The sequence below is a fragment of the Notamacropus eugenii genome, chromosome 2 (genome assembly GCF_028372415.1).
Source record: "Notamacropus eugenii isolate mMacEug1 chromosome 2, mMacEug1.pri_v2, whole genome shotgun sequence".
Lineage (NCBI taxonomy): Eukaryota > Metazoa > Chordata > Mammalia > Diprotodontia > Macropodidae > Notamacropus > Notamacropus eugenii.
Window position 1 is genome coordinate 289748463 of NC_092873.1, and position 11127 is coordinate 289759589.

Below are 11127 nucleotides of genomic sequence, written 5' to 3' on the forward strand. Positions count from 1 at the left end.
CTTATCAGATGGGTTCATTTTGACTGTTTTTAAGCCCCTCCTTTCAGCCTCTCTTCGCCCCTCACATAGACTGGCTGGAGTGTTCTTGGCGCTCTGGTCAACCAGAATACTCATCCCTGCCACTTCGTCAGTTTTCTTATTCCTTTTTTGTCTCCCACTGAACAACGCCGCCTTCTGTCTTACAGAAGGCTACCTCTTCAGTCATGTGTTGTAAGGAAAAGAATCCAGGGAAGCAGCCTTGAAAGGACATGAGGCTTCAACTCAGCCACCAGAATTGGAAAGATCATTTACTTCCCATACGACTCAGTTTCTCATCTTTAAAAAATAGTGTTTAATCCAATTCAGCGAGTATTAACTGAGCTTTTATTATGGGCCAGAAGCTATAGTAGGCTCTTGCGATACAAAGAACAAAGGGAAAACGACCCATTCTCTTGCTTTTAGCCTCAGGTATAGTTCTATCCATTTTATCGTTCATTGGACAAGAGTTATAAGAACGCTGGAAGACAGTTCATTTCATATTCGACCTAAGAATCCCCAACTAGTGATCTTGCATCCTTTCCTTGAAAACTTTAGTGATTACAAATCCATTAACTCCCCCAAACAACCCCTTCCTATTCTGGACAGGTGTTTTAGTTTTTCATGACTTCAATCTAAAATCTGTTTCTCTACTAATTCCACTTCTAGCTCTGACATTATTCTTAATCCATCAATCATCCCTTCTGGTTTATATGTCTTCAGTTTGTGTGTGTGTATGTGTGTGTGTCTTTCCGTCTTTGCCTATGCACTGACATTTTCTTTCTACAAACATGTAAGTCTTCTCAATCTTTAAAAAAAAAAATCACTCAACATACAGATCACTTGTGTCAGCTTCTTATTCGTTGCCAAACTTCTTGATAAAATATTCACACCATTCATGCCACTGTGTACTGGCAAATTCTTATGTCTTCAGATGTATTAACCCTTCCTTTTCAAAAGTCATCAGAGCAAAATCCTCATTGCAAAATGCAGTGGTCTGCACAAGTCCCAGAAAAACCCATTTTAAGTCTTGTAAGTCCTAGATCCAGTAAAGTTTAACCAAATGTATTCCCAACATCACAAAAACAGCGTGTATCTGCCTCTCCTCTTTTCATACCTGCACTCAGGCAATACTTCTTTCCTTATTTTCTCTTTTAAATTTGCTCCTAATTGTTTTCAGAGGATCCAAAAGGAAGAAAAAGCAAGAGCACCAGATTCAAAGTAGATTTCATTCCAAAGCCTCATGATTAAAGCCACTACTGAAATCTTAAAATACAATAAAAGCCATTTTGGAGAACAATAATCCCTATCTTGAATACAACTTTAAGGCCACAGCATTATTTTGAATCTGCTTTAAAAAAAAGACAATTTTGAAAAATGGAGGCTTTAGTTCAAACTTCTCACTATAATCTTTTAAAAGAAATAAAGGTTATATCCTTCCCGAAAGTCGTAATACATTTCAAAAAAACTGGAAATAAAGTGGATTCTTACATATTAGGGAATAGCTGAGCAAATAGTTGTAAGTGAATGTAATGGAATACTACTGTGAGTTATGTCATGACTGAGGAACTCAGGGGAACATGGGAAAACATAAATCGGTTAAATAGTGAAGTAAAGCAAAATTAACAATATACACAATTACAATAAAATTGTTTATCTTTCATTTTTAAAGAGGATCAATGACATCATAGGAATGTCTTGACTTGATTTAAGTGAGGCAATTACAAAAACTTGTCAGCCTCTTCTCTTCTAGAGTCATTGAAGTTCAGTGGCAAGACAAAAGTCATGCCTGGGATGACCTTAGCATTGTTGATGTCTGACCAAGCTCTAAGCACTCCATAGCATCTGCTTCATCTACCCTCATGGTCATTGGTATGTTAAAGTAAAACTAAACTAAAAGGTAGCTAAACTTGAATGAATTTCAATGACTAATCTTGATCCTGAAGAACAACAGAAAAAAACATCTTTTTCTCAGTAGAGAGATGGGAAATTAAGGTGTGGAATATTGAATATATTTTTCAGATGATGTCACAATGCCAGTTGGTTTTACTCAACTATTTTTCTTTATTACATGTATAACAAAATACTCCACCATTTTTAAAGAACTAAAAACAAATTTAATACCCACTGGTTGAAGAATAACTAAAAGAATCATACTGATTTGAGTATAATGATTATTATTGTACCACACGAAATGACAAATATTAAGAATTTGAAGAAATGTGGAAAGAAATAGAGATAAACTTGCCTAAAGAGAAGTAAACAAAACTAGGTAACAATATATACAATGATTTATAATAATAACAGCATTTGCATTGTACTTTTAAGATTTGCAGAATATTTACATATGTTAACTCATTTGATTTTATAACAATCTTGTGAAGTGGGTGCTATTGTTATCCCTGTTTTAAAGATGAGGAAACTGAAACAGAGAGGAAGTGGCTTGCCCCTCATCACACAGCTGGTAAGAGTCTGAGGCATGATTTGAATTCAAGTCTTAAAGATTACAAGTCCTGCTCTCTATCCATTTCGCCACCTAGCTACTTACTATGATGTCAATGAAAAAAAGTGATATGAAACTGAATGATGTGTAATTGTGATAAGCAGGCTTGGTCCTGTGAAAGAGTTGGAAAAAATGCACCTCCTTCCCCTTTATTGCCTCTTAATTACAGATGTGGGAGGAGCATAGGTGTGTAATGTAGCATATGCTGTCAAATATGATTGATATATTAGTTGACTTTGCTGAATTTTTTTTTAATTTCTTGCTCTTTCTTAGAAGTTTCTGGAAAGGAGAGAAATCAAATGTGATATAAAAACAAGGCATTACTTTTTTAAAAAGAAAAAAATGAAATTACAATTCCCACTTTTATGTAACTTTATATTATGCAAATTTCACTTTAGTAAAGAATTCTGAAAGATAGTCACATTACAGAACACTTATGTTAACTTTACCATAGAGTACTATGCTTATTCTTTATTCCTGCCCCTCAATTCCACTCTCCACTGCCTACTACCCACCATATGAAATGATAATAATGATAATAAACCTGCAAGTAAAAGCAGAAGAACAGAGCCATGAAGAGACCACCATTACACTACTGATGCTGTATAGTGGGATTGGAGGTCTTGTCTTGAGATCTCTAGAGCTGAGAAAGAAGAGCTTTGCCCCATTCTACCCACCTGCCCAAAGGTCAAACGCTTGCATGTTTTCTGCCTATAGACCATCCTCTTCTGTTTGTGTTCATGTCTAGTCCCCACATGTCTACCCCCCATATCTTCTTCCTTTTAGTTCTATCCAGTCCTCCATGTGGCTAGCCCTGGTCCCCACAAGTTCCTCTTCTATCTCTCACTTCTCTGTTCCCAGCCCTTTGTGTGTCCTTGAACCATGTGCTAGCCCACTTCCTCCATAGGTGTGTTCCCCATCTTACTTACCTTCCTCCCTCACTTCCCAACCTCTAAGAGCAAAATCACATTATGTAAAAACACTTTACATAGAGGTCTATGGAATTGTGTACTTATGTAAAGCAAGAACCATCATTATAATGCAACAGACAGACAACTTGTTGCTGACGTATGAGCAATTTCTAAATCATCAGTCACTCATCACTGTGTGATCAATCTATCAGTTTTAGAAGTCTCTGAAGAAAGAATAAATCCATCTATACTCATTGTTTTCATTTCCCTGTCCTCAAACTCAGTTTTCAGCTTTTTGCAACCTGGCTTTAGTTTTTACCATCCCAGTGAAAATGTTCTCTACAAGGTTACCAATCATGTGTTAATTACTAAATTTGATGGCTTTTCCTTAATTCTCAACTGTCTTGACCTTTCTATAACATTTGACATTATTGATTACTCATCTCCTCCTAGGTATACTTTTATCCAGGAGGTTTTATGATGCTGCTCTATCCTGATTCTACCTTTTTCCAACTGATGCTTTCTTTAAGTTTCATTTGTTGGATTATGGTCCATGCTCTATTAATAGTGGTTTCTCCCAAGGTTCTGTCTGAAACTTTGGATTCTCTTTTTTCTGTATCCTCTTGGTGATCTCATCAGGATGTAATGATTAAATTATGATTCATGCAGAAGATGTCCAAGTCCGTATATATCATCCTGGCATCACCCCCTTCCTTGCCTCATACTGTATTCCTAGTTTTCTTCACCATGCTCGAGAACTCTCTTTATTCTGGAAGATCATTTCAGCTCTGGAACATAAACTCTGAAAGTGTCCTCTGCCTCTGGAGCCTATTCTTATGATTAGGGGGCTTCCCACAAGATTTCCATTTAAGGAGGACGTCCAGGTCAGCCATCTCTTCTTCTCTGGTCTGCACTGACCTTAGAAGTCTCTTCTTCCTCGAAGATCATTTCAGCCCACAAATTCACACCACAGATATCCTCTCTGCCACTGTAGCAACTTTGCACAGAAGACACTCTCCAGAACCCTTATTTGATACATGCACCCAGACCTCTGGACCTTCCCCTGCATCAGAAACTTCTGCCTGAAAGATCATTTCATCCCTGGCATGAACACCTCAGAAATATCTTCTGTTTCACAGAACCTACTTTTAAGGAGGACACCAAGACTAGCCATTTCAGCATTTTATTCAGTCATGCAATAAACATTTATGAAACACCTACTATGTGCCAGACACTGCTAAAAACTGGAGTTGCAAAAAAGTCAAAGACTGCCCTCAAGGAGCTTGCAGTCTAATAGGAAAGATAACATTCAAACCCCCATGTACAAACAGGCTATATACAGGATAAATAAGAAATAATCAACTGAGGGAAGGTACTAGAATTCATAGTGACTGGGATATTTTAGTTTAGACTTGAAGGAATCCAGAAAAGCCAGAGAAATTTCCTGTAAACTAAGATGTATTTATTGCTTATTTGAGGAAGAGAAGAGATGCCAGTGTCACTTAATCACTTAATCACAAGTATGGGGGAAGGTAGGGGAAAGAGATGTATAATGTGTAAGAAAGCTAGAGAGGCCTATGTTATAAAGGACTTTGAATGTCAAACAGAAGTGTTTAGAGTTGATCCTGGAGGTGGTAGGTAGCCATTGGAGTTTATTGAGAAAGGAGGGTTGGGAGGGTGGGAATGTAGTCAGACCTGCACATTAGGAAAATCACTTTGGTAGCTTCGAGGAGGATGGACTAGACTGGGAAGAGATTTTTGGCAGACAAACCAATCAGGAGGCCACTATAATCATCCAGGCATGTTGAGGACCTGCATCAGGGTGGCTGGAATATCAGAAAAGACAAGGGGATTGTATTTAAGAGATGGACTAAGGCAACAGATTGGATATTTGGGGTGGTAAGAGAGTGAGGAGTTGAATATGGCATGTAGGTTTAGAGCCCAGCGGACTGGGAAGATGGTGGTGCCTATTGTAACTGGCCTTTTCAATGAATTTAGAAATTAAAGGCATAAGAAATATGAGTAGCAATGATGGATAGATTAAGTGTTTTTTGAGGGTGAAGGAGACATGGACATTTTGCAATAGGGAAGTAGCTAGTATGAGGGAAACCAAACATGAGAGTATGAATAAATGAGGAAACAATCAGCTTGAGATGGGATAAGATCACTTGTGCATGTAGAAACTGATCTTTGCATGGAGAACAGCCACTTCACCATGTGACATCAAGTGAAGGAGGAAGTAGGAGCAAAAGGCATGAATGATGGTACATAAAGGGGGAAGGGGGAAAGGGAAACTTTGGTCAATGCCTCCATTTTTCTCAACAAAATATGAAGCAAGGTTCTCAGCTAAGAACATGTGAAGGAGAGTCATGGTAAGTTTGAAGAAGAATTAAAAGGTTTAGAAGAGCCAATGTGGTGAGTAGGATAATGAATTAGGGAATTGTAAAAGAACTGTCTACCAACAATGAAGGTTCAGTTGAAATTATGTAATGTAAATTTGGAGTGGATCCAGTCAGGACAGTTTTTTCTTCTGTTGTTTAGTAGCATGTGCATAAGAATAAAGGTAGCAAGTGGTGAGAATGATCTAAAACTGAAGCTTAGCAGGTACAGTGAACATTACTATAGTGGAGTAAGTGACTCAAGAGGACAGTACGGTGTAAAGTTGGACTGGTTCACCAAGGGGTCAAGATTGGAAAGGAGGAGGGTATATTTAGGGCAAGAGTGATAGCCTGGGAGAGAACTGAGGGACTAGAGGTCATCGTGTGATTGAAGAGCATGATTTCATATTGGACAGCAGAAGGAAAAATGGAATGCTAATAGATCGTGATCATATAAGGGAATTTCAGAAATCATGAACATGATTGTGGTGCCTTTGTGAGGTCAAGTAGGGTGTCTAACATCTCTTCTCTCCCTCACTTTCCTGGCAATGTGTACATCAACTTCATCATCCATGTGTATTCAAACTGAGACCTGTTTAAAGACTTTAGTTTAAAAAGACCAGGGTCCCCCACTGCATTGTGGACCATCTCCAGTTATCTTGACCTATATCTGGCCACTAGACCTAGACGGCCCTGGAGGAGAAAGTAAGTCTGGCGACTTTGCACAGCCCTCTCTCACTTAAATCCAATTCACTTCAAATAATGGCATCACTTCCATGTTGTCATCATCTTCTTCAAGAACAAAGGACAAAAAAGCAACATCCCTGGAAAGTATACTGTCAAGGTAAGAGAACTTTTCCACAGCATTCAAAATTTCCCCATTTTCTGTAGCCACATATGGATGGTGTGGTGCTTGCTGGTGGAGAACCTATGTTTGCTTCATGTTAATTGTGAGGCCAAAAGTAGTACAAGCAGCAGAAAATGGATTAATACTCTGTTGCATCTCAGCCTCAGAGGCTGCACTGAGTGCACAATCTTGTGTGAACAAAATGTCACATACCAACACTCCCTACACTTTAGTTTTGGCTTGAAGCCTTTTCAAGTTAGTTTACCATCAGTGTAGTAGCTGATCTTGATGCCATTTTTTGTCCTCATTGAAAGCATCTGATAACATTGCTGAAAACACCATGCTAAAAATCATGGGAACAAGATGTGAAGTGGAACCAGGATGCTTGTTAGTAGTCTCTTAAAATGGGGGCAACACAGCCAGTTGGGACTTGAAATATTGGCAGAGGAAAAAGTCATCCTTAACCCTGATTCTAGAGAACCATTGAAAGGATAAAATATAACAGATCTAGCCTTGAGAGAGTGGATTTGGAAGCCCTGCTTCACTCCATTAGTGACTAGGAAAGCACAAAGGCATAATCTATCCAGAACCTGTGCAAGTATGCCACAATGAAACCAACATATAATACTGATGAACTTCTCTGGGCAACCAAATTTTGCCATGATTTTCCACAGGTCCTCACAACTGACAGCATCAAAAGCCTTGGTCAGATTGATGAACTTTTTGTACACACTATTCTGCTCCTCTAAGCATTCCTTCTGGAGTCATTGCACAGCAAACACCATATTGACCATCCCTCAGTCCTTTCTGAAGTCACACTGGCTCTCAGGTGTATGACCATTTTTCAGGTGAAGGATCAGTCTATTAAAGAGAACTCTCGTGAGAATCTTGCTGTCAATAAAAGGGAGGTTCCCCACTCCACCCCATCCATGACTATCACAGGACAATCTTTTTTCCTTTAGAGAGATGGACATTGGAGGCATCCTTGAACTCCTAGGGGATAACCTCCTCTTGCTATATGACCTGGAAATTTTCAATCAGATTTCGTATGAGCAGTGGACCTTCTGCCCTATAAATCTCAACTGGAATAGAATCACCACCAGATGCTTTGCTACACGAGAGGAAACTAATGGCATTCAAAACCTCTTCAGTTGGAAATTTCGCTACAGAGTCAATCTTTCCCTTGAGTCAGGTACTGACCTCATTTAGGAAGAAAGTGGAGTGTGCTAGAGTTTGGGACTATAGCAACCAAGATTTTGATTGGGTGGTAGAGGTGGATTTTGTGAACCTCAAAGGAAGTGGGATTATTGAATGAGGTAGTAGAATCTGGAAGTAGCAGTGAAAGAGTAAGGAGTTCACTCCTTCACCAAGAGCAGTGAATTGGGAAGGGGGCCATCAGTGAAAGTGCAGCACATGCTGGAAAGCATGGCCAGGGAGGGACCCAGCACTCAGTGAGTGCCAGAAGTTAAAGGGAGTAAGAAAGAAAAAGACTTCAGATGAAAACAAGTTTGTTGACTATGGAACAGGCATTCCAGAAGACAAAAGGGTGGGACATTGGGGGAAAGATGGTTTGAAGGGAAAGGGAATAAGGAATTGGTTTTCCCTCAAAACCTTAAACACTCAGTCTAATCACTTCCCATAGCCTATTCCTCCACTCAACCTCAGCCACACACAAAGATGGTCATACCCTTGATCTTGCCATCAACCACAAATGTACAGCCTCCATCTTCAAGAATCCTGAAATCATCTAATCAATACAATATATTGCCTTTTCACCTCTCCTTCTGCCTCCCCTTACCAAACCCTACTCTTCTGCATCATGATCTCCACTCAGTTGACTCTAATTCTATCTGAGGCAGCTAGGTGGTGAAGTGGGTAGAGCACTGCATCTGAAGTCAGAAAGATCTGATTTCAATCTGGTCTCACACTTACTAGATGTTTGATTCTGAGCAAGTCAATTTTCTCATCTGTAAAATGGGGATGATAATAGCACCTACCTCCCAAATTGTTGTGAGGATCAATGAGAAAAACTGTAAAGTGCTTAGCACAGTGCCTGGCACATAGGAAACACTATGCAAAAGTTTTTGGTTTTGTTATCATCATCATCATTTTTATTATCCCCTCTACACTAGCCGTTCTCTCTTCTTTTCCCCATTTTAATCCCTTGATGAACCAATTCAATTCTATGCTGTCCTCTCTGAGTCCCTAACCCCCTTAACTTTTTGCTGATTGTGTTCTGCTAAACCTCAGCCTTGGCTCATTCCCACCATTCACCACCTTTGCCTCCTATACACATATTACTAAATAGAGATGGAGAAAATCACACAATCATTCTGACTGGGTCCATCACATATTTATGCTACCCAATCTCAACTGGGTCCACATTGCTGTAAGGTAATCCTACTTTCTTTCTCTTATCAACTCACTATCCCACTTTCCACAGCAGTTCTTCCAAAAATTTTTATCCCTCTTTAAAGTTCCCTATGGTTCCTCATCTCCTCATCCTCTTATCTGAGAACTTTGCCTCTTTTTTTTAGAAAAAACAGATCATTCACCATGAGCTTCCTCTTCTCCCCTCTTCCTTATCACACATCACTCATATGCCTTCTTTCCTCCACTCTTTTCTCACATAATGATGTGGCTTTAATTCTCACCAAGAGTAAGACCTCTGTCTGCTCAAGTGATCTCATTCCATCCCATCTGCTTCAAAAGAGTGCCCCCTCTATCAATCTACCTAATCCTCTATCAATTATTTTCAGTCTCTTCTGGTCTGCTGGCTCATTTCTTATTGCCTACAAACATGTCCATATTTTCCCTATCCTGAATAAACCTTAACTTGATCTTTTCATCTCTGCAAACTTTTATATCATTTACCCATTTTGCTAAACTCTGTAAAAAAAAAAAATACCATCTATACAATAGGTGCCTTCACTTTTTTTCCTCTCATTCCTTTCTCAGTCTCTTACGACCTGGAATCTGACATTATCCTTTCACTTAAATTGCTCTTTTAAAACTTACTAATGATCTCTTAATTGCCAGATCCGATGACCTTTTCTCAATCCTCATTTTTCTTGACTTATTCTTGACATTGCTGATCAACCTTTCCTTCTTGATAAACTTTTCTTTCTAGGTTTTTAAGACAGCAAATCTTCTGGTTCTCATCCTACATCTCTGATCACTCCTTTTCAGTATCCTTCGCTGGATCCTCATCCAGGTCATGCTTTGTAACCATAGGTATCTCACTGGATTATATTGGACCTCTCCTCCCTCCCTCCTCCTACTTCATTTGGTGACCTTTTCAGTTGTCATGGATTTAGTTACCACCTCTATACTTCATGAACCTACCTATCCTGCCCCATCCTTTCTACTGACCTCCAATTTATCATCTCCAATTGCCTTTCAGACATCTCAAACTGGATATCAAGTAGACATCTTAAACTCAGCATCTCTAAAACAGAACTCATTATCTTTCCCCCTAAACTTCTTCCCCAATTTCCAATTACTGATGACAGTAATACCATCCTCCCAATTCCTTGGGTTCACAAACTAGATATTATCCTTGACTCTTCTCAATCTTTCGACACCTCCCCCCATATCCAATCCATTACCAAGGCCTCTTGAATCACCTTTGTGACATCTCCTGAATATGTCCCTTTCTCTCCTCTGGCACTGTCACTACTTGGGTACAAATCCTCATCATCTCATCCCTCAGCTTCTTAGAGTTCCAAATTTTCTTTATGAAGCATCTCATGTATCACTTCCACAGGGAATTCTTTTCCTTAATTGTTAGAATTCTCAAATTATATTTACACTGATTTGTAATTCCTTAAATGTAAGGACCTTTTTTCTGTTTTCTCTTTATGTTCTCAATACCTAGTAGATTGTCTTGATCATAATTGGATTGGATTGGATTGGATAAAAATGAGAAGACACATATAAGATCACAACAGCTCCAAAGTCACTTATTTAAGCAAAATGTTGCTCGCAACAAATGGGTGATGAATAAAGGTAAACACATTAACTTTACTACAATTTCTTACTAAAGATTACCCAATGTAAAACTATTGCTACATTAAGAAGGCAAAAGAATCCCTGAACAACCACACCTTGCAGATATCTGATCTCTTTACGAAGTATAGAACCAAAACATTCAAGAACAACACTAAATTGGAGGACCAACTCACATAAAACATTTTGGAGGGAAATCATATAAACAAAATATGGTGGAGTAGTTGCTATTTTCATACAACAGCAAATTCTAAAACCTCAGAACAAGCAATTATGCACCACATATAGAATAATCACAGTTGAGCCCATAATATAAGAAGATAGCTCCAAACCCCAAGGTTACTTAATTATTGATATCTGCATGTCAGAGTTAAGAATCACAGGTCTCCCATAAAAACTTGACAAATACACCCATTTACTAAATAATACAAGAACATCATTCAGAACTGAACATCATGATCAATA